Source organism: Rhamphochromis sp. 'chilingali' (genome assembly GCF_963969265.1).
Source record: "Rhamphochromis sp. 'chilingali' genome assembly, chromosome: 3".
Classification (NCBI taxonomy): domain Eukaryota; kingdom Metazoa; phylum Chordata; class Actinopteri; order Cichliformes; family Cichlidae; genus Rhamphochromis; species Rhamphochromis sp. 'chilingali'.
Genome location: NC_137931.1, coordinates 23,824,367 through 23,849,755, shown reverse-complemented (window position 1 = coordinate 23,849,755; position 25,389 = coordinate 23,824,367). Strand labels below are relative to the sequence as shown.

Genomic DNA, 25,389 nt, shown 5'->3' with positions numbered 1-25,389 from the left:
TCAATGTAAGAGACCGGTCAACTCAATTTTCAGTATTTTTGAAGGGTCATTCAGAACTCTTGATTGAGTCTTGGATTTGACTTCAGATGTAACCCTGACAGATACACCCTCACTGGGCATGAACTAGACCACTTTTCACGTTCTGTTATTCGACACTTTCGCAAATCAGAGTCTACAGAGACCGCAGAAGTAATCAGAGAGACATATCCTGAGCCACGGCCGGCTCCAAGCATGCAAATGTCAAGTAAAGTTAATGGTGAATGACCTCAGCCTTGAGCCCCTTAAGTGCAGGAAGTCATTATTGGCTTCCCACCCTGCTGGTGTATTATACCTGTGCTCTTTTATCTTAATAACTCTATCTTCAGTATTCACTCCATCCTATTTTGTTAATGGAAACTCATAACTGATTCCCATTCAACAACATCCCCACCCCCCAACTCATCTGGCTGCTTCTCCAGCCTCAAGGGGCTGAACATGTTACCACCTCCCCCTGCTTCTCCTCTCACTCTAACCACAATATTGCTTGTATCACTTACACTAATAGTGTGCACTTAGAGGACCTCAAGGTGAAAGGCTTTGCTGCGATGCTTCCCGATGACAGGAAATGCGCACGGGGAGCACAAATTTGACTACTCATGTTTGCTATTAAAATGCAGTTTTAAAGAGAACCCGTTTGAGTTGGTTGTCATCCAGTCCATGTCAACATCGATGCCGTTGATGTTGACAGAGTGGAAGTGCCTGCAGTGTAAGGTTAAGCTCCCTGGCTGCTTTTACTTTACATGCTGCACAGTTTCAGGTGTACTACATCAATCAATCACAATATTAAAACCAGGTGAAGGCTTGCTCGTGTTTTCAGTTTCACCGCAACTGTGACTGTCGCCGAGTCCTGAGCACAGAGTGGAAGTGAAGCATAGGAAAGCTCACTGCTATGAGTTAGACATCAATGTTATGCACTTTGTTGCTGTCGATAAAACGTGCCAACATTGATGAAATGATTCGATAATCCTGCAGGCATACGATTCTGGAACCTCTTTTCGAATCACACCCCAACTAAACCCTTGCATATCTTCTCATTTAATAGCACACGCTTTTCCAGACTTTCTCATATGAATACACTGGCATTGGTGCTTACATTGGTGGGGGACTCTAAGGGCTGATCATCTTTAAACTACAGCAGCGACATTGTGCAAAGTTTGCAAAGTCAGTTGGAGAGACGTGACCTCCCTGCCCGACTCCATGTACTCCCACTGCAAGTGGCATGCGTGACTCTGTTTAAATGACAACAATAAGGACTCGTCTCATGAAAACAAAGACGTGTTATCCTTTTGGGAGTGACAAAAAAAAAGGAAAAAAGAGAAAGAGGAGTGTTATAAAAAAAAGGAAAGTTTGTGGTGAGTGGAGTAGATAAAAATGATTAAATAAAATGCTCAATAATTAAATGCTGCGCATACCGGCTTAAATATAGGGGAAGAGATATTTGAATAGCTTCCACAAGTTTTCTGTCTGCAGGCTGTGACATGACAGTCGAGTGTGGAGTTAGTAAATTGGGATATGAGGGGACAATTTCTTAGCAGAGCTAGCAGGCTTCAAAGAGCATAGAAGCTAGCAGTTAACACTTTGGACAGTATTACATAAGTGGGCGTGTTGTTGATGTCACATTATTTATGATTTAATGGTGATATATGCTGGTTGCAGAGGTTTTGCTCAGCGTCCTAGCAGACTAGAATTGCCACAGCCCAGAGAGCCAAAGGTTCAGGCTTCAGACTACTAGAAACGCTCAGTTTTGGGCCTTTTTTTTCTTACTCTTAGCTCTTTGTGATGTCATAGAGACCAGACAGCCTTTATGTGGTCATCCCAGGCACATAAGCCCCAACCAGCTGCTGTTTAGGAGGAGCAGACAATCACAAGACAGTGTTCCTAAAGGGGCAGAAGCTAAGTTGGATTTTTTTCTTTTTATTTATTATTTTTAATGCGCAAAAAGAAAAAAACTGCCAAACAAACCTATCGGGTACATCATATATCATTAATGTTATTTAGTGTATACGGGTTTCTTCTGGATCTCAGACTAAAGGCCAACTTTTCCATTTCATAGATGACATGAACACTGTCCATCTGTTATTTTTTGTTTTTTGTAACTGTATTTTTGCTAATATTATTACTCTTTTGGCTATTAACAGTATTTAATACTAATACCAGTCCTCTGTTTTTAACCACGTCTTCTTTATAAAAGCAGAAATAAAAAGCTTCAGTGGGACTTGGAATTTTGGATCTTGATATTTTACTCAGTTTCAGACAAATTCTTTCCCAGAATAACTTTATTTTGGAACATGACCAAAATATATATCAGCTTCCAGGTTTCCGCACTGGTTCCAACATGTTTCCAACCAGCTTGTTCAACTCAGGGTGCACTGAGTGGTTGCACCAAAGTCCAATAAATGATTATTTTGAACCGTAAATCATACAAAACCACTCTATTAGAGTACCAGAATAAAAATATGGAGCTGTAAATAAGCATAGTGCTTTTTAAGCAAAAGAAGCACAAAAGAACCATCAGTAATGTGGATGCTAATTTGTAGTAAAATATGAGTTTTAGGGTTTTTTTGATGCAAAAATAAATTCAGAATTACATTCACTTGAAATAGTAACCAGTTTTCATACCATACAGATATACATAAAAACAACCAGCTGCTGGGAACAATGGGAAAGCTGCATCCGCAACACTAAAATGGAACAGAGTGGTTTTCAAAATGGTCTGTTTTATAGTAAATGGGTTAAAACATGCAAAACCACATGTATGGCCCCACGGCAGACGCCAGGATTTACTCTCAATAAAAATAGATGTCGAAACATAACACATTGTTATTCATTTATCATGAGGGTGTTGCTTGCATTTCCCCCCCATACAGTACAGCCAAAAAATCAACATCATCTCAATTCCTGAGTCGCCTACCATGACTCATTCTTGTTGCGGGGGATGGGAGGAGGGAGGCTTGGACGCTTTACTGACAGGGCGGTTTCCCTGCGCACGGCCTGAATGACAGAGTTGCCCCATAAGACGTGACAGCTGTTGACACCAACTCTGAGATGTGTTTCCACGTGTTTGTCATTTATTGGTGTTAACCATGGCTGCGTGTTTGCATGTCAGGCGGCTGACCTGCCAGCCCAGGATATGGGCTGTGTTTTTTCTCTCGCCCAGAACGTATTTTTATGTTTTTCAGCAAGTAGTATTTTGCACGTGTGAGTGTTCATTTGCTATATTTGAATGCACACGGTATATCATTGGACCTTGCGTCCATGCTAAGTGTGTGGATGTTTTTGTGCTGTGACATCCTCCTCCACTGCAGTAAAAGCCCTGTGCAGCTGGCCCCCTCCGCCCTGCCTGATGACTTCCAGAAACTTCCGCTCTTCACTCAGTCTCAGTGACACATGTGTCCTCTCTCCTCCAAGCCTGGACGCCACAGCAGCTCTGCAGGGCTTATCGTCTCTCCCTCATACTTCTCTCTGAAGAAACAAGCCAACATCTGGACTTAAATATAATTCAGTCCACCAAAAGCCTTGCTAATAGTCATTCCTGAATCGATTATTGGTGTACTTAATTTTATGTGTTTGTGCTTAATCTGCCTTATTATTCTTGCTCAGCACTCAACTGCAACTTGTTCAGGAAGTCATTTGGTACGTTGTCCAAACAACTGTGCGACCTCTGCTGCTCATTTGCTCTTGCTTATTTGCATATAAACCATGAAAAAAGAAGAGCTCACTCTTTCTCTGCCAGTAGCTTAGTGCTGTCCTGTGCTGTTGGAGCTTCAGGACTCTAAACCTCAGCGTCTGACCACTGGTGCCCAGATCTGAGCGCTCCCTGCGTAGGTGCTAATTTAGAACAGATGGCATGTGGAAGCCAAGGTTTAGATCTCCCCTGAGCAGTAAAAGGCTCTGAAATGGGGACATCCCTGCTACAAATTACCTCTGTCTACTTTTCTTTGCTAGTAATCTGCCCCTGAAATGATCCACAGAGAGTTTGCATTATTAGTAAAAGACTCAAGGCATATGCAGAGCAACAAAGGGAAGCAACAGTGGAAGTTACTTTTCCCTCTTTTGGCACGTTTGATTCATTGTGCCACCCTCATTTCCATTTAGTTTGCCTTTGCTGTGCGCACTTTAAGTCTTGTGCAAAATCTCTGACCTTTGTTCTGTTTGCTTGATTATTTGCTTGCTTTGCTGCATTCAGACACCCTGCAGGTAAAGCAGAAGAGAGAGACGGCTTCAGTTGGAAAATGAGCACCTGAGGCCGATGTTCTCCAAGAGACGTTTGGAGCTTTGAGGTAGCATGGTTGCTGTGACAGGCAGTTTAGTTCTTTAAGGTGCAGTTTGTAGCATTTCTCCGAGCGCTTTTTAATTGCCAATGTGCCAAACCCAAAAAAGATTAGACTTTCACGGATCGACTGATTTCTGTGAGGCATGTCACTCAAGTGGAATTTGTTGCAAAATCAAAAAGATGTGACATTTATGCTTGCTCGTAAGCATTTTGCCTAAATGCCATTCTTCCCCTACAGCATTGCTAATAACAGCATGCAGCACTATTGGCTCGATACAAGATGGCTCTAGCCAGTGTGATATCAATTATTTGTCAGTCGAGTCCTGAAGTCAGTTATCTCAGGGTTTAGAAACAGGACGGCAAACCAAAGCATAGATAAACAATGTTGTATGAATGTGTGTGTGTGTGACTGGAAGAATGAAACTTGCAGTAAGAAAGCCTTTTGAGTGCTCAACAGTCATCTGTCCAATATGAGTAGCAGTGGATTCACTTTTTTCTAATCAAAAGAAGGGCCATCATTTATCAAATTAACTCCTGAAACTGACCTCAAACTAGCGACTGATCCCCCAAAGTCATCAGCAAAGGGTTGGGAAAGCAGTGAAGCTTCCCCGTCATTAGCTTAAAATGCAGGTTTAAGGCACTTCCACATTGGCTAATGCTAATGTTAGCAAACAACCAGCTCCTACCACATCACAGAAAGACGAAAAACGAAAACTGATCTGGTTTCTGACAGGATTGGCTAGAAAGCCAGCCAAGGTTAGCCAGCTGCTTCTACATTCCATAGTCACTTATTTGCCTGTGTTTCCAGATAAGCTATGGGCTCAGTCAAACAGACATAGAAAACTGTTGGTGACCATCTGGCAACCACCGTTTGCAAGGAGACCAAACAGATGGCGAGTAGTCACTGGAGGTTGTGGCCTTCCGCTACAAGTGGTCACAAAGCAGCATACGATTCTGCACTAAAAATTTTGGGATTGCTTTCCAGGTCGAACAGTCACCAGTAGTTTCATGGAAGATGCCAGTTTGTCTCTAAATAATTACAAACTAATGATATTGAAACCATGAAAAGTGCAACGCAAACTAGAAACAAAGAACATTCTCTTTCAAATCAATCTGTTGCAACATCAAGGCACAGCTTTTAATTTAAAGATGAACATTCATGCTACTACTGCACATTCACCCAATGTATATACTATATATATATATAATGTTCTTCCTCTACACCCCCCCCCCCCACCCCCCACCCCCATTTTTTTGCACATGTCGAGGAGCGTGTCAGGCTACATTTCACTGTGTGTTATACTTGTATAACTATGCATGTGACAAATAAAGAACCTTGAACCTTGAACCTTCATCGTTTTCGGGCTACAGCACATGTTTTCAAGTTTCACTTCAGCTTGGATGATGAATAGCATCAAAGAAGTTGCCTTTATACAATACAGGAAACTGCGACAATGTGCAATCAAAGATATTCTGAGAATGTTCTCGGTGTAACACTGAATACCTCTTTGTGACAAGTTTCACGGTAGCTACTAACTGTAACCTCAAGAAATCACTTGCCAGCCAGTCGGGTAATACGCACAAAGGTTGCTGGGTGTCGCTGGCCAGGCTCCATACCTAATACTCACCAGAAGAAGAAGAATTCCTATAATTTCTAATCTTTATAATCTCTTCTGCTATTTGCACATTCTTTACTGTAAATTCCTAAGTTAATTTGTAAATTTTGTAGTAAACTAACTTGTAAATATTGTAAAACTTTTCTTCTGTCATTTAATGGTCGGGCATTGTACAGCTACAAGCATTTCACCCCCATGTCATACTGTGTATGGTTGTGTGTGTGTGACAAATAAAATTTGAATTTGAATTTGAAGAAATCCAGATTTACCTCCTGAAGCCATTCTGGCTATTGTTAGCATGCACAAGGTTTACTCTCTTTATAACAGTGTATGATTTATATAAAGTCAATTAAATATCTTTGGGTTTGGCTGTTCTGGTCAGACAAAAAATTAATTGGTAAAGTCAAACCCTGCCTCCTTCAGTCCTCACGCTGAAGCATCCTTGGGCAAGATATTGAATCCGGACTTGCCCCTGATGCCTCCATCAGAGTGTGAGAGAGTGTGTGACTTAGGCTGAGAGCTTAGGCATAGATCAAAGCACTATACAATTAAGGTGAATGAGACTTGTAGTATAAAGTGCTTTAAGTTTTCAGCTGAGTAGAAAGGAGCTACAGTCCATAACAGTCCATTTACCATCTCAAGCTTGGAAATAAATGTGATTGGCTCTTCTTTTAAAAATGCACAGTTTTCCTATACTTTATTTTTTGCCCTTTTTTCAGCCTTTTCTGCCTAGTGAAGTTTTACAAGGGGAATATAGAGAGCATGTTGTGATTTTTCCATGGGGTAATACAGGATCTTGTACAGTAGCCTGTGTTAGAGTTCAGCCCACGGTGTAGGAACTACTTCAAAGCCTTCGGCTACACCCTGTGGTTAGTGTAAAGCCAGGCACATGCAAGCTAGAGTGTTCGCACAAACCTTGCAGACAGTTAATATATACAGCATTTATTGTAAGGCAGGCACACGCCCTCAGACAGGCACAAATTTATTTAAGTCCATAAAAACACTTGACTGCGTGTAACCCCTAAATTCCCCCCACAGTCTTAGCATCAGCCTCCTTCACCCACCCCTCCACTTCCTCTCTTTTCTTTCTCCTCAAATCACGTCTCTGTTTTAAACTGGCCTCTCTGAGGCATATTTCACATTTGAGGCATTTCCTGTGCTCTGCTCATATCTGAGAGGAATGACAGTCCGAGAGTAGCGCACTCAGGCCATCTTTAGCCTGCCAGTGTGTGTGTGTGTGCATGTATTATGTGAATGATGGAACAATATATACCCCCCTGAGGCCTTCCTGCTGGGTGGTAAAGGGAAAAATCCATCACACTCGATATGTTATCCTGTGGTGGTCCAACTGTTGCACAGGACTGGACATTCCCACGCACTCACTGTAAGTTACAGGACACATTTTGAGGTTTTTGTTATGAATGGCAAGCCAGTCATTGAGATGGTCTGACGCTCTCTTTTGGCAAATGGACCGCCTGCTATTTACTCTTGGCAGCGGCAAACAAGTACGGCTGCACTTTGACAAGCCACTCAGGCTTTTATGCTCTCAAGAGCTTTTCACCAACCTTCTTGCAATTGTGCCTTTTGAATAATGATAGGGTGACTGTGTCAATATAATAAACAGTTTCCTAAGACATTAATGGATCACAGTTCATCTGGTGTGTGGATGTAAAAGGAGTATGGCACCCTCTTTGTGGAGGAAGATATGTTCTACTGTTTGTCAAGGGGAAAAATAATCTGCTTTCATGCCAACCATTAAAGCATTTAGCTTGTTAGACTGAATAACTGATGTTGCAGAGCATGAAACAGGCATTCAGGAAGTAACCATCCATTAGACAGGTCCTCTGGGAACGACATGCCTTCGTTTATTCATGTTTTGTTCCTCCTAGCTTTCACATTATATTAGTAACTCTGGGACGATAGTCAGTCTTTGGTTCATAATGATTTTTATAATTGGCTCTGACAAGTCAATATGTTTTATTTTCACCCTCATATTGGCTCAATAAGGCCTGGTCTTCACTGTTGGTCATTTTTTATGTTTTATTTTATTATTTAAGGCAGATGTGAAAGGGGATTGATTTTGCTTATCAGCCAGCTCTTTCTATTTTTGGACCCTAATAGAGTCGCAATTCAAAAGAATCCTTATTTATCTTATTCCTTGATGCTTCGGGTCACATTTTAACTCCCTGCCACCTTCCTTAAACAATTTGGTCACAACAGAGTAAAAATAGGACGCCAACCTCCTCACGACTTGGAAAAAAATCAGTGATGGCTGGGTGATTGGATGTGACTTTTTTGCATTTGGCAGCCAACTGCAAGTAGTTGCAGCCACCAACTGGTTGGTCAGAGAGTGAACATTCAACACCCTCAACCTCTGGGGTATCACTTTCACAGGGCGAATGCATAGATCACCTGGCGAGAGGCAACCAGTGTCCAGACAGCTGTGGTCTGAATTGGACTGGTCTAATTTATAAATGCAGACAAATTGCCAGCATGCTGCAATTAATCTGAGTCAGTCAGTTCAGATGAGTACAGCTTGTCTGTGACCCATCTCTTTGGAATAAAGAAACAAGACTCCCAAGCCCCTTTTTGAATTTGCAGATAAATTGGCATCCTGCAGCAACTATGTCACTATTTATAGTCACTATTTTTAGTATTTCTGGTTAAAATCTATGAGTTTGTGGCTGGACTCTGAATGTAAGAAGTTAATGTGAATATCTTTGCATATAAACAACAACAGACTTTTGTTTTTCACTGTTTCATCACAGTTCATCACTGTAATATCACAAACAGATTGCATGTAACTGCCACTGTGACTACATCCAATCACAAACCGATTAGCAGACTGTGTCCATCCTATTTATCACCGTCTCCATACAATAATGCATGAAGACACTGGTTTCCCTTTGTGTCACAGATTCAAAGTAGAAAACACTGTCTGCATCCTGAGCTTTTGACTCACAGAGATTAATTTGTTTTATTAATTAATTCATTGTCTTAAAAACTCATGTGGTTATTTGGGTATTTAATATGAGTATCCGCTATCTGCAGTATATAAGGAAAAGCAAACATTTGTTTGACTGTGATAGTTTCTTGTATTTATGTGCTTGACTCTTCTCATGATAATAAAGTATCTACTTTATAGTAGCAGCTAAAAAAGACCACAAAAGAACAGTTTTCTGAGACATTCTGCTCCTACAGCGAGTTGAGACCGTACTAGAGCTATTAAAATCACTGAAACTACGAAAATGTTCCTGCAGGTCAGAAAGCAATATATGACTACATAGAAGCATAGATGGTGACAGAAGTAGCTTTTAGGCAGTTAAGGCTTAAATTCAACAGAAGGACAAGATTTTTTTTCTTTTTTTCCCTTAAAGTGTTGACTGGTGTCTGGTGTACTTCACTGCAGAGTTTAGACTAAGCGAATAAGGTGGGGAGCAAACGTCAAGCTCCTCAAGGAGACCTGAACAGGGCATTGGAATTTGAGATTGAAGTTTTAAAGGTTTAAACAGCTGAATTGAACATTTTGCTGACAGAATCTGTGGCTTTTAAGTGTAGAGTTACCTTTGCTGATGACTGAAGCTGTCATTGTAAGCTTAACCATGTTATTATGTTTCCTAGGCTGACTGGAAAGTCCACAAAGCATGCTGATAGAGACCTGAATTTGTGCTGAATTTTAGAAAACCCCTTTTTTAAGTTTAATTTTTTACTCATACTGTACTTTCCTACTCTCACTAACTGGTAAGAGTTGTGATGGAAATGATCTGCGTCTCAAGGGACTCCAGGCTTACCCTTAGATACAGCAAAAGAAGGCCACCCAGGAAAGGTAGTTTGGTATCTGACTAGGCTGGGTCCTCAACACTTTCCGAGTGATTTTTTTCAATGTATGTCCAAACACTAAGAGAATGGGGAAGACCAAGGACATGCTATGATTATGTCTCTCGACTGGCTAGGGAGCTTGGTGGAAAACTATTGCTGGGAAGAGGGAAGTCTTAGCATTTGTACTAACACTGATGCCCCTCCATATCAGGCCCAGAGAAATGGCAGAACATGGATGGATGGTGTGAACCAGCAACAGAGTAACCTAAAAATCTTAACTGAAGTGCAGATAGTTGGAATCTGAAATTAGGATGTTACCAGACATGAATATAAAGCAAGGAACATTTGTGAGCTATAGGATTGTGCAGAATAATTGTCTTTGTGGTAAATCAGTGGATGTCTAATGACTTCTTATGCTGTCTGCAGCGCACACGGCTCGGATAAGATGTCACGCAGTGGTGTTTGTGTGAGTCACGCTGTTGTGTCTATATACAGAAGGCTCTTAAGGGATGGAGCGGATCAGCTCATATGTTTGGTCTGAACAGAGTCACCTTTGACCTCTTAACATCAAAGCGTCCTAGAGCAAACATCAATAAGTGAATGCCTTGGCAGAAACATAGGAGAGAAAATTTTTGTCCAATAGGCAAATTTGAAGCAGAGTGAGACTCAAAACCAGAGAAACCTTTGAGCAAGTTAATCAAATTGATATTGTACTAAAAGGAGAGACTTTAATGTAATAATCATAATTATCCTCAGTGGACGAAGTTACTGGTGATCTCTGGGACGGATGACTTCCTGCTAACCATTAAACAGTTAAATCAGCAGGGATTTGAGTAATTAGATTTCCACGGTCTTAAATCAAATTTACTACTTGTTTAAAGCAAACAACAAAACAAGCAGATGCCGATGTGTTTCCCTCTATTTCGAGCTAAATGGAGCAGTTGTTGTTGTTTGAATTGGACGTCAGCCTCATGCTGGAAAGAGATTGCTCCCGCCGTCCTGCTGATGCTAGCGGTGATCCAATCCTCAGCCATTACTGTGCCAGCACAGGCGATTATTAGGTCCACGTCTGGGTGAAAGTATTAGCGTGGAGTTAACATGGTAAGAGGAAACAAGGAAACATATGAATGCAACCTTTATGTTTTTTTATAAAGCAGGCCAAAATACTAAAAAAGACTTGGACTCTTAGATTGGGCTTGAGGGTTTTAGCATTGTTGTGTCTGCTATGATTAGTTATTGACTGAAGACTTACCTGATCATCTTCCAGAGCCAGGCAGGCTATAAAAGAGTCTCTAAATCATTATCACTGCTCTCTTATTGAAATAAATTCTTTCACTGTGAAGTTCCCCTCCTGATTGAGGAATTTGCACTCTTTTACCCAGTGTGACTCTCTTTGTGATAAGAGTTCGTCTCTACTGGGATTTTACTTAAGTATTTCCACTATTTCATTTTTAACTCTTCTATTCCCATTCATTCTAGAGGAAATTTTTATCAATGAATAAATAATGCTGTTTGTATAAATTTTGTAAGAACAAATAACAGAACAAGTGTCAACTGCCTCCATAGACCTTATAAAACATATTGTAGATGTAGATTCATTTTATCTCAAGGCCACCAGATGGCGATAGCTGTGGCTGTAAAAAAGATAAATTAATAAAAATGGTCAAACGACTTTTTGTCTTGACCTCTCTAAACACTATCCTGCTGAGTTTATAGGTGCACTCCCTCATTTTGGATCATATTCAGTAATTTACATCTTTATCGTACTAGTTTATACGTTTCAAAATAGAGGATTAACTGTAGTATCAAACCATATGCTCACTTGCTAATAAAGCGTCAGTCATTAGTCAGTGAACGTGCAGGTTTGTGTTGAAGCAAAGCTGAAAAGCCTTTACAAATACCTTGGAGTGTGTGGGTTTGTTACATTTTTTTGTAAGTAATGTTGATGACTTTGAGGTTTGAGCTCTTGCTTGGACAAAGAGCTTTGAGACTGTTGTTTGATTTTTTTTTTTTTACAAACCAGTCCTTACAGTAGATGCTTGTTGGAACCACTTGCAATTTCATGGGTGTAAAATCGCAGTTTCAGGACTCCTGATTAATAAAATAACATTTTCCAAACTGACCCATGTAGCTGCTATGCCACCTCTTTCCAACGTTTCCGGACAGTGAAACAACCAATCACAGGAGATTATAGCCTCGCCTTGATGGATGTAATCTGTCTGACCAAGTTGCATCAGACATCTTAGCTGTTGCATTACACAGCTTTATAGATGTGCCGTAATAAAAAATTTCTCTGCCTCTTTAAGCTGCCATTTGTTATCCTGATTCATCTCATAACCTTTAAAATGTCAGAAAACATCGATGGAACATCTAAACCTAAGATTAGCTTTCCACATTCCCTTTATCTCACACTTGTTTGACCTTATTTTCCCAAAGCACTCGCTGTAATCTTTAATCGATATCTGCATTCATATTAACTCCTCTCAGCACTCTCATAAGCTACAGCAGTCCGAGTTATACAAAATAAAATGGAGCCGCAATCACAGCCCTAATGACACTGAAGCACCGAGGCTGCCATCGCTGCTGTTTTGTCCTCGAAGCACCTGCAGTAAATTTGCTCGCTCAGCCAAACGTAATTTGTGCTAGTGCTGCATTTTGTTTTTCCTCATACTTTCAGAAGATGAGTTGTCATCTTTTGGGTATCTTATGATGGTACTCAGGCAAGTCTGTATATATATCAGTTCCAGTAATAGTCAGCAGCTGGTTGCTATCCTGGAGAAGCAGATGATGCTGAATTAGTTCACACTGCAGTGATTTGCTTTAGAACCTCCCTCAAGTGCTAATCCATCCCTGTCTGTGTATGTGTGCGTTCAGCTTCCAATCTGGCAGGTGTTTGCTTTAAAGGCAAGAGTTAGAGACTCGATCAGAGGAGGTACATCTTGAAATTACATTATTTAAAAGACTTTTCTTCCAGCCTTATTCTTGTGATGATTTGGGTGTTGTCCAGGGATATCCAGCAGCTCTTCATACAGGACCAAATCATCCACGTCTAGCTGAAGGAGCCCGGGGTGATTGCACAGAAGTCACGGTGATCAGTTCGGCCAAGCCAGATCATGATGACTTGGCTCTGTCCCAGTCTTACAGAAGAAGAAGGTGTACTTTATTGGTCCCCGTGGGGAAAATCCCTCTCTGCATTTAACCCATTCACTCAGTGAAGCAGTGGGCAGCCACTGGGCACCCGGGGAGCAGTGTGTAGGGACGGTACCTTGCTCAGGGGTACCTCAGGGTAGCCGTTCAGGGGAATCGAACCCCCGACCTTCCGATCATGGGGCCACCACTCTACCTACTGAGCTATCCCTGCCCTTACAGAAGCCAAACACAACCTTCATTGACCAACCTGTGCTTCCAACAGTGCAGTGAGATCGACATAATGTTGGATCAGTCTGCAGATTTGAGGTCTGTTTGCACTGATTTGTTTTACCAACCACGTGTGCGGCTTAAACACAGGGTGAACAACATGACGAGTGATCTGCCTGTCGCTGTGTCTTGTTGACAGTTCGGCTGTGGCATATTGGCGTTAGCGCAACCGACATCTGCTTTCTGGGAGATTAGATGTTACCGGACTGTGCTAGCTGGCTCTGCAGCTTCGGTCCAGGCTTGGTCTCTAATCGGTGCTGGCACGACCTCCTTAAAGGCTGGAGGCGTTGACAGGGACGTCTGAGCCTCCCTCCCCCAATCTTTCATTCCTTCTGTTCGTCTCTCCATCCATCCAGTTTTCTCCTTATCTCTTCCGTCTCTCTGGACTTCAGACTCTGACGGATCTGCTTTGTTGCTCGGCTCATGATGAGCACCGAACCCTCCCGAAGAGGTGAAATCTGAATATGAGCTCATATTTTAATTTGACACTGAGATTATTTTTCAGCTGTCATTTTAAATGTCTCATTTGTTTTCTTTAAACTTGATCCAGACCTCGATGCTGACAGGTTGATTATAGCCTCATGCTGATGGCTCTTTCTGCTTGTGGTCGACCGATATTGGTTTTTCAATTACCAATAGAAAATCTTCAGAGAGCAGGGTGGCCAGTATGTATTGCTGATATCATAATTTTTCACATTGGAGACTAAGAGAGGATGTGGAAGGAGCACAGCCTCTAACTTCTAAAGTGGTTTTGGAAACCGTAATGACTCTGTCCTTTGTGATTCAGCTTCACATCAACCTCACTGGCCTCCAAGGTTTGGCGATCATGTCAGGGAGTGTCTCTTGACATCAATGTGGTTGTACTGGTTTTACTTTAATGGCTTAATTTATTGGCTCCTTAAAGGGCAGGTCCTTTAAAAATGCTTATGTTCAGAATAAAGACCATCAACTTTTTATAGCATTTTTTTTTTGGTCATCTTATAGAAACTGTAAACTTGTACATTTTAGATTTTATATTGCAAAGTCAAGACCCTGTATCAAAGATTGACTGTTTACTGTTTACTGTAAGCTTAGCTCAGGCTTGGTCTCCACAAACTCCAGATCATTAGACAGTAAATGCTCCTATATTTGCTAGCAAGTTGCTAACGTTATCGTCTGCGATTAGAAGCAATGGATGTGCGGTTGGATATTATGAGAACAAGTCTTTAGTCTTTGAATGCGCTCCCATGATTACTAGCTAAAGACTCGGTCACGCTATAGTAAAAATGGGGCAGCAACCTCCTTGCAACTGGTGGCTACCTCGTTATTAAACTGAATATTTTGCTATCAGAAACCAGCAACCGCCTGGCTGCCCAGAGTTAAACCACTCTTGGCCTCTGGGCAACCACTTTGGATGGATGGTGATTGCACAGATTACCTTGAGGAAGGCAACAATCACAGTCTGATTCAAAGTGACTGCAGTCGCTCTCACACTGATGAAGGTTCACACATAATTGCCACGTAATTTATGAACACAGGCTGTCACGTTGTTGCAGTCAGTGTGAGTTTGTCTACGCAGGTGAGCGTTACTCGTCTTTGACACTCAATTCAACTGGTTGGCAACTGGTTGTATTTGGGTTATGTTCCTTTATTAAAGGCTGAATAGCAAGGCTGTCATTTTGTACTTAAACTGCTGCACTGCAGCAAGTCTGTAACTATTTGTCTGTCACAGCGAGTGAGAAGAGCCATGTGGAAAAGGAAAAAGAGGATCCAAGCGCAGGCAGTCGTGAAGGTGTGAAGGTGATTTATTGAACACAAAAATATGGAGAGGCAAACGGCAAAATGGAGAACTAAACTATACTGGGACAACTAAACTACAGAGCAAGAACAAGAACACGAACCTGAACATAAAGGAAGGAAGGAAGGAAGGAAGACGATGGTACATGATGATGACAACAGGGAACACACGGATGAAACATGGTGGATACGCAGACGGACCAGCAACTACAAAGACAGAGGACACAAACTTAAATACACACAGAGAAACACAGGGGAATTACACACAGGTGGTGGACACAGCTGGGAATAATCAACAAGACGAGACAGAGGTAAAACTGAACACACTCACATGAGGCGCAGACCTTCACAATAAAACAGGAAACGAGAACACTACACCAAGACGCAGACCTGACACTGAGAGACAGACAGAGAATGACACATGGAACCTGAACTAAACTAAACGTGAGATACAACCGAGAACAAATCCTTAACACAAATAAACAGAAACATGAAACTCTAATAATAAACATCATAATCATTAACACAAGAGAACAATCCCTGATGCAAAATTAAACCAAAACATAAACTCAAAATATTGGGTCAAACTGACCCAGAACCGTGACATTGTCAAGGAATTCCTAAATTTCTGTTTCAAATCTACGAGGTTCTGGCTGCACTCAGGTCAGGGAATAAGCATCACTCCCTAGCAACCAGGGGTTGTCCAGGGGTTGCCAACCAGTCTCTAGGTGTGTGTGGTTGAGGCTAATTCCTAATTATGACGCATATCAGAGTCACGTTATAAATGGGAAGTCATTGGTTCTTTTTGCGGTGACCTGAGTGAGACAAATTCTGACCAAGAAAAAAATCTGAACCTGTCGTTTGTTTCATTAAATCCACTCACCCTTCCAATTATTCAAATTTGCACTCACTCAGGCTTTTAGCCACTCCAGCGCTCGGCTCATAATCCCTGTATTTATTAACATCTTTGACATCTCTAGTAGCTCACGTGATGGATTACTGGCCCGAGACCATTGTTAGCCTCTGCACTCTAAATATATTTCATTTCATGTGGTTTGAGGTCGGAGGCCTGGTGAAACCGGGCTGTGTGTGCTTCTGCTCTGCTGGTCCGGCCTCTGCAGTCTACAGACATCCCCCCCCTCACCCTCCAGTTCCCCTTCGCTGTCTTTGTTTCGGTGCTGCTGCTGCTGCACTTGGCCATGCCTGCAAATGAGCACCAGGACAGAGCAATTATTCACCACAGGGGCAAACCCTGCACCCCTCCTTTGTACATACGATACACACACACACACACACACACACACACACACACACACACACACACACACACACACACACACACACAGATACTGTCATGTTAAAATGTTTCATGCATTTGTAATGTGTAGGGCTGAGATAAACAGGGAAGAGAATGAAACGCACTTCTGGAAATTTCTTGGATGGAGATGGTCTTTTATGTTGGAACTTAATTCCCTCTGGGGGTTTGATGAGCTTCATATCCCTTTCAAAGATGAATTAATGTAGCCCTGACACACACACATTTCTTGTGTACATCTCCACCCTCCCCTTTTCTCCACCCAACCCCAATGTAATGCAGACACTGGCTTGTCTGCAGCACTATCTGTATGTGTGTGTGTGTGCGTGCTGGTGAAGGGGAGATCTTTGTGAGGCAGTGTGCCGGTCCTCTGTGTGTGTGGATGAGAGGGAGTGCGTAATCTGCAGCGGCGTGCTCGCCAGCTCCGCTTGCTGACAAAAAGGCATCTCTTCGTCTGCGTGGCGCTGCCCCTCTGACTCCTGCTCTCTCCTCTTCTCACCTCTTCATCTCTTTTCTTTTTCCTCTCTCTTTCTCTGCAGAAGCCGCTGCCTTGCCCCCTCCCCCTTGTGTCCTCTTTGCAGACAAAAAGCTGGAATAACTGCCCCACCAGGTAAGATGCTGTGTATTATATTATATAGTCCCTTTCTAGCTGCTTTTACAGCTACAAATATGATGTGCATGCTCAGTATTATACAGGCTGGGGGAAAAAAGGAAAATTCTCAAGAGAAAAAGAGCCGGCTTTCTTTCTTTCTTCTTCTCCTCTTCCTTGTCTGATTGTGTGTATGATCTCTAATCAGCATCTCCCTGGGTATCATTCTCTTTTGTTTGGCACAGATTGAGAATATTTGCTGCTGACATATTCGAAGGACGGCGAATATGAAAAAAGTGATGCTGTGATAAGCCAGGGGCTGTTGTTCCTCTGGTTTGATGACCTTTAGTCTTTGTGACGTGCTCCGTCTAGACACCCCTGATTATTCAGCCACCACGGTTCACTCAGGGTGAGCTGCTGCTGCTGCTGTGTGCCTGTGTGTGCGAAACCGAGATAAAAGCCTGATCTTCTGATTTTTTTATACTTTATTTCACTTGGAAACAATGCTGATTGGGTTCTATTTAGAGGCTGTAGCTGTGATGGCATGCGGCCGTTGGCGGTTAGCGACTCATAGCCAACAGATTGTTGGTGGTTTCTCAGTGGGAGCGACACCAAGCCGAGCGAGACCGCGGGATGCATTACGCTGCCTGTCAGCGCCGGCTGAGCTGGCTGTCACAAGTTTGCTGACGGCTCGATCGACTTTTGGAGCAGGTGGCGATGTAGCGCCCTTTTTTTTCTCCCACTCTATCTTTTCTGTTTCTTTTTCCTTTCTTTTTGTCCTTTCTACTATTTATTCCTCCGCCTCCTGCTTTTATCTGTTTTGTTCTTTCGTGTTGTGGCACCATCCGAGGGGACAATAAACCACTCCATATTCACTTAGTAGTTAAACAAACTTCTAATAGTCTTAATCTCACCGTAATGCACCAAATCTCTGTTTCTCTGTGTGTTGGTTTGTTTCTTTGTCCACAAACTCCTCCCATATCATTAAGAGTTGAGCAACCGATCTTGGCACACAGGTTCATCTTAAGACCAAGAAGGTTCTTATCTATATCAGATAAAATGAAGCCATCCTGTCGTTGAGCAACAGTCTGTTGTTTTTAGCATTTATGCACCTGTGAAAACATATTAAAGCATCCTATCCTTTTAAATTCACAACAATAACATTTGAATTATACCCACAAAAACTGCATTATGCATGAGAAATTATGACGCCTTCAAAGCAACTGACAAAAATGAGCTGGTATTTTTTAAAACTAAACAACATCTACTATGTATTTCTTGCCAGCAGCACCAACAGGGCAGACAGTACTGTAACATGGGCGTGTAACGGCATGCACTGGTGTTTATATGTAAGAAGCCTTTTCCTCCCTTACTTTTTATAGTGGACAGTTGGCCTCGGGCAGGTTGCAGTATTCACTGTAAATGAAAGATGGACGTAGGCCTGTGACTCACATATTTATGTATATATATTTATATGTATATAGTCCTTGGACAGGTCTCCAGTCCATCACAGGGCAAACACACAGCAACTCAGAACCTTCTCGCTGTGAGGCAACGCTGCTAACCACCACACCGCTGTGCCACCCTCCTACTTTTGTTTCTGCCGTCTCGCCAACGTTACGCATGTATAACTGCGTGCTAGAAGTCACCGCAATGTCTGTCATATCTATAGTGGCATGACGCCCCCTCGCTCCCCTCCCTGAATCCCCTTTTCTCTCCGCCTATCTCTGTCTCCGTCTGCTCGCACGGTTGCTGGGCAGCTCTCAGGCGAGCTGTCTGCTTTCTGGGACCAACTTGGGATGACAAGCCAGGGCTGAGGCGGGCAGGACGAGGGGGGCGGATGCGCCCTCTTTCTGTCCTTGTTGTTGGGGTCACAGCTTGTCCCCCAATCACCCAGCACCTCCTCTCCTCTCTTTCCCTTTTTTTCCCCTCCTCCCTCCTCCTGCATCCCTCTTCCGGTTCTGCCAAGCCCGTGCCTTCGGAATAGGGCACAGCAGGCAGTTAACCAACTGTTGCCATGCTTGAAGGGCAAAATGAGTGGGAGAGAGAAAGAGTCAACACCACCCTGCTTCTCGCTGCTGTTAGTCAGCGGAGATAAATGTAGGTGCCACAGCGAAGTCAAGCGCAGAAAAGAAAGGCACTGTTTTCTCTTCATGACATCTTCAACTGCAAAAAAATATGCCTAAACTGTAGATTTAATCCGAAATTGCAGGGATATTGAGCCCGGGTATTTAACAATACAAAATGCAACTTTTTCCGAACTTCTTAATCAGGTTCTTAATCATTAGGGGGGGAGATAAATTCTAGGCTGATTATCCAGCTGGCACAGGAGCTGCTGTAGTCGCCCAGCGTTTCTCAACATCTGCCTCTCAGGCTGCAGTGTTTTTATACCTCCCTGTCAGAGATTAATGCGTGCTGTGGATAATTTGAAGAGGCAAAGTGTTGGAGACAGGAACACGGGAGTCCCTTGACTTTGACAGGAAGCCCTGAAGTGAGTGTTGACAAGTGATACTTGATGTGCATGACGCTAGATGCCAAAGCTGTAAGAGGAGGTGAGCCACAGGAGACAGTTTGTCATTTCAGGGGCGGAAGGGGGGAAGACTGCAGCAGAGCCGGTGAACTGACTGGTAGTGTATTTGAGGAATGCGGGATGATGCTGCATAGTGGAAAACACCCAGAGGAGGCCAATGACATGAGGTAGCATCCCGTCAGTTTGGGTGTTGAGTGGACGATTTAAAGAAAACAGAACTTGATGTATTTGCAAAATTCATCTCAGTTCGCATGAGGTTAAAGGCTAAAAATAACAGAAGCTTCAAGAGGTGCAGTTTTTAATCAGCTTTAGTTGAAGTTTTAGGGCAATCAGATTGACCAGAAGTGTTATTCCCAACAATAACCACCTCCGACAGTTTCATCTTCTCCTCATGAGATGATTACAGGAGAAAAGGACGTCTCATTTGAAAGCCTGAGACAGTCGAGACAGCACAGGACATATAGGTTTTTCTGACACGTGTCTGGGTGCAGATAAAAAGGAGCAAGGTGAGGTAGCTGCTTAGTAACAACAGGTAATAAAACCCAGAGACTAAATGTGTACAGCATTGAGCTTCAAACGGTGTCAGGTGTGCGTGTGCTTTGTAATTTCTGACCATTTCAGTGACTTGAGCAGAATCTTACTTAGATTAAAGTTTCCTTTTAACCTCAGATGCGCTCAGATTTAGAAAGCAGCGTAAGTCATTAGTTTAAAGTTTAATAGTTTTGTAATGTAACTCTTTACATGACCATTTTCAGTTTTATTCAGTTTCTGTTAACTTTTAGATTGTGTTTGCTCATTTCACTTTTTATTTGTTATTTTAGTTTTAGTTTATACTTATAAATTCACTTTATATTCTTTATATTTTGCTATAAAAGTGTGATTTACCCAAACAAGTGCAAGAAAATATAAAGACATTAGGTGTCGCTCAAGACTTTTGCACAGTAATGTAGATATATATTTGTCATGGGCGACATTTAAGACATTTAAGATGTTCAGAGTAGCTTTTATAACACAAACTAAGAACTAAATAGTTCCTGTATATTATCATCGCAGAGGTTCACATTGGCGGCTAGCTTATGTCTCAGCTGCATATTTCCATCAAGGAAACTTTAAAAAGCTTCAAGGATTAACCAGAAATGTCTGCGTAACAACTGCAGTCTTCTTCCTAAATGTTTTTCACTCTCTTTGCATTCCTCAGGGTGAAAGTAATGAAATCGCAGCCTCCGGGCACCATTTCGGGTGGCGCTGTGCTAACGTGTTGATTGATGAATGTGCTTGTAATGCTCCAAAGCCACTAAAAACCTCCATATATACATACTGTGAATGCATATAGATCAGTTCAGCCACCTGTCCTCGCTGTTAACTGCAGCTGTCGTCTTGGAGACACGAAGACCCGCACCTGGTCCTTCCTGCTTTACAGAGGAGAAAGTGCTACGAGCACATGTTTAAGCTTTTAGGTCATGTGAAGGGCAGAGAGCATTACACGTAGGAAGCATGTGTGTTTATGCTCTTCTCTGCTGTACTTCAACAGTGAGTAAAAGAGCCAATCCATTATAAAGCTCATGTTACTGTGCGGTTACTTGTTGTAGTCAGTCTAAACATGGGAAATTTTCTTGCTTCTTTTTCATGCTAATAGCATGCTATTGCAGCAACTAAATCCAATAATCAAAACCACATTTCCTGTTGTTTCTTGTCATAAACAGGATATTACTTTTCTCTGGGGCTCCTGACTCAAGGATCAGACTTAATGGATGCATTTAAAGAGCTGGATTCCACGATGCCCTATTTTTCCAGTGAAATTTGCTCCAAAGCATCTTCTCTTGGGTCCACTGAGTCCTCTTCTGGCTGACTCCTGCACACACTGTACAGTGATACCTCCCTGTGTGACTTTTTAACATTTCAAATTATGACAAAGAGAGATTTGCATGGATTTTACAGGTCTACACTTTCCTACTGGTTTCCTGTAAAACAAGTCTGTTGTTTAGCCACAGGGAAAGTGGAGAGAACAGAGTTTTGGCTGTGTTGCCGTCTTAAGATAAATGTTTCAGTCAGGAACTGTCAAAAGTAGATCGGTATTTCCTTCTGCAATTTTTATTTAGCAGCTTGGCTCTGTGCAGGAAGCAACACAAACATCCCGGGTACAACACAAAACTGGCATCAGTGACGTAAGACAGAACACTGAGTCATGCAGCGTAAAAGGAGGAACTGGGGTGAAGGTGGGTTGCAGAGTGGTTTGCAGATATACCACAACTGTAGGGGAAGTCAAAGGAAATTGATAAGTTAATTAAGTGTGAGCTAAAGCAAATTTTACATTTCAGCCTACCTGCTGTGGATTTCAGGTTTCACTGGGTTACATTAGCAGCTAACTGAGATCAAATAACTGTAAGTTTTGCTGTCAGATGATAACTAACGTCACATTATGCAATTCATTCCAGGAAAACAACCAAACAATACACAAATTTGACTGGGATACTCATCTAAGACCTCCCTTTAAGTTTCGTTCTCACTCACTGTTTACTTTTTACCATTTCCCACAAAAATCTACCCAAAGTTAAAAGTGTGGATAAAAATACACCTTATTGCACCTTTAGACATGACTGTGTGACTGTGTTTATGACCATTTGAAAGCACTAAAAAGCACGTAATAAACTACTTTGTTAATGTATGTGGCTCTTAATAAAAATAACTTTAAGTACTCATTTAGAGTAAAAAAAACACTACTGGGAATAATGGGAATTCAGAGTCTCAGGATAAATAATTAATTTCTGATGAAATTGTGAACTAGAAAAAGAAAGGCCTTTCTAAATTATAGTATGACCCACAAATTTATCTGTGACACCCCCTATGCTAAAATTAGAGCCAAACTAATGCTGTATTTTCACACCTCATAATTCACAGTCATGTGAAACTTGTAATGAAGCTTTGGTCCAATCGTCATAAGCTAAAACAAGTTTGCAGACTTATGTAGAAGACAGATACCATCTACAGTTGTTTGGTTTATTCCCTGTCATCTCCTATGTTTCTTTTCTCTCTGATATTAATAAAGTTAAGACAGCAGTAATGTGCTCTTCATATTTTGTGAACATGTGCAAACATACATGCAAATACAATATATAAGGCAAAAAACAGAGTTTGTACAACTCTAATGTGCCTGAAAGTCAATATTTGGTGGGACCACCTTTATTCTTCAGCACAGTCTGAACTCTCTTAGGCAGCTTTCTTGTCATTTCTTTAAGTCGTCTTCAGGAATAGTTCTCCAGGCTTCTTGAAGGACATTCAAAGCTCTTCTTTGGATGTTTCTGCCTTTTGTTCTGTTCTCTGTCAACAAGATCCCACACTGCTTCAATAATGTTGAGATTTGGGCTCTGGGGAGGCCGATCCATTATAGTGCTCCATGCTTTTACTGTATTTGTGTGTTTGCAATCATTGTCATGCTGAAAAGTTGAGCTGCTGACAATCAGATGATTTTCAGATTGTATTTAACAGTGGATCAAAAAGTGATGGTACTTTTCTGTGTTCATAATTCCACCAATTTTGACAAGATCTCCAACACCGCTGGCTGAAATGCACATCAAACCATGACAGCCCCTCCAACATGTTTTACAGATGGCTGTAGACGCTCACTGTTGTACCGCTCTCCTGTCCTCCTCTGTACATACTGCCAATGATTTGAACCAAAAAATGTGGATTCATCACTCCATCAGACCTGGAAGTCCAGATGCATCTCTCAGGTCCTGTGTCAGGTCATTGTTGGATTTTTTTTCCTGTTTCACCAGGGTATAACTTTTAGCTACTGATCATCTGCTATAGATAGTTTATTAGGTCCAATACTTATTTCATCCAGTTTACTCAAATATTTTTAAGGACACACTGCACACCATGCTGAGATATGTCAGGTTTTCAACTAATAGCTCTTTGGGAATCATCTTGTTGGTGCAAAAATACTATTTTACCTGTCAAACTGTGTAATCTTTGACATTTTTTTTTCCATAAATTCAACAAAAGAAATGGTTTCTTTAACAAAAGGGGCTTTTTATGCTTGGACGATTCACAGGTCAGTGTTAAGTGGCTTAACAAAGAAAAAACATTCAGGTACACCTTTTCATCTCCAAACTGGTGCTACAGTCATTAATAGTTTTCACAGGGATCACTGATGCTCACCTCTTCTGTAGTTTCGAAAACTGCCACCTTCCTTCTCTCTCTTTACCACTGTGTGATTGCACTGATTACAAGTCTCCTGCAGAATAAAAGAGTTCAGGACTAGATGGAGAGTCGTGATTGGAATAAGGCGAAATGAATCACTGAGGTAATTACACAGCGGCGATGGAAAGATAATGAGAAGTCGTAAGCGTTTAATGCCAAATGTGAAATGGTTATCGACACCAACATGATGTAGAGGAACGTTAAAGAAGTGCAAAGCCTAATCTCATAGTTTGCAGTACTTATTGGGGATTAAAGACTCCCTGTAAAGTTGTCTTGAATTATTTCTTTGTGCAGTATCCGCGCATATTACAGAATGGATTTCACCTTGAACTCCTATAGCGACTTTGATGCATTAAACATACCCGTGTTTGCGTGTGGCCTGAGGGATTGTGTATGAACAGGTTTGTGTGTGTGGGGGGGAGGGAGGTAGGTTGCCTGTGTGAATTATAGATGAGGAAGCGGGGGTGATGGCCAAGTTAAAAGGGAGGAAGCAAAAACCTTGGAGGAGAGTCTCTGTCAAATTATCTGTCTGGATCATCAGCTTGAACCAAAACACGCCACAAACACAGACCGCAGCTTCAGCGCTCACGTTGTTACCATAGAGCAACACGTTTCCTGCAGCATGTTTTCATTATTATTTCAGGAAAATCTTTGTGTGGGTTTTGAAAATAAAACCGGAGAATCGAGTGGCACTTTAGTGATTTAAAGTACAGCAGCATTGCTAAGCAACACGAACGTGCAGTCTTTATTTAGCCTTTAGCACTTGCTCGAGGAGGTAGGAGTCTGTTTAGCAGAAGCTACTAAGTCATCAGGTGGCAGCCATACTCATTATCCTCAGTAACCTTGGCACTAAATACAGGCCTGTAGGTGCTTTATGGATGCTTTGCATAAAAAACTGTCTGAGATTGTTCTTAAAACTAGAGTGAAAATGATTAGAGGTGGTTTCAAAATAGAAGTAATCCTTGTCAGTGTTTCTTCTAAAGACACCTCTGTGGATGTTGTGAGATCATCTACTCATCACAGGACTGACAATTCTGCCCTTTCACCTACTAAGTGATGTGTTCACATCTGCCAGTGCTGAAGTTCCAAGAACTTCAGTTCCGCCAATGGCCACTAGGGGCCAGCTCCGAAAGTGAGTCAATCCCCATGGACGTCAGTGTGAAAATGTCCAACTCTGAAGCAGAAATTATAGTAAACATCTTGCTGCAGTGGATGGTACTTTTCAAACACAAGGGATTAGAAATAAAAACCTGCCTCTAAAACAACCCTGCTTCAAAAATAAAGAGTTTGCTACCCAGTCATTATACAAGTGCTTTTTTCTATACATAATAGGGGTGGGGGGGGGGGGGGGGGGGGAATCGATACTGTGTAGTATCGTGATATTTTGTTTGCTAATAATGTATCGATACAGGGACAGCAGAAATCGATATTTTGTTGCAAACAAGGTTTTTGGGGACTAGAACTCTGTCTTCAGAGCATGTTGATCCTTTTTCTGAGCAAGAATCCTGACATTCCTTCACTGTCCAAATGTGTTTAACTTTTTTTTGGCAGCAATAAACATGACAGTTTACTTATTTTAATTTAAGACATGTTTTATTTTAATTAAGTTTAAAACTTTTTTATTTAATGTAAAATTATATTTTGTTTTAATTTACTTTCAAATTATTCAGTTGCTGAATGGGCTGCATAGTTTTCATAAGTTGCATAGTTCAGAATAGCTATAATTGTACCAGATGGTTGCATTCAGTTAAGTTGGACTAGACTATAATACAAGCCGTTCAGTTTGTCAACAATAAAACTGACTGAAATGAG

The 25,389-nt window shown here is 41.7% G+C and overlaps 1 protein-coding gene across 1 annotated transcript in view; it reads left to right on the top strand.

The window, feature by feature from the left end:
- Window positions 1-25,389, top strand: part of LOC308394426 (uncharacterized protein) — an 80,533-nt gene that overhangs the window by 14,547 nt on the left and 40,597 nt on the right. Inside the window, exon 2 of the mRNA XM_080878756.1 lies at window positions 16,795-16,865. The gene's annotated coding sequence lies outside the window, so the exon portion shown is untranslated. The remainder of the gene's footprint in view (window positions 1-16,794; window positions 16,866-25,389) is intronic.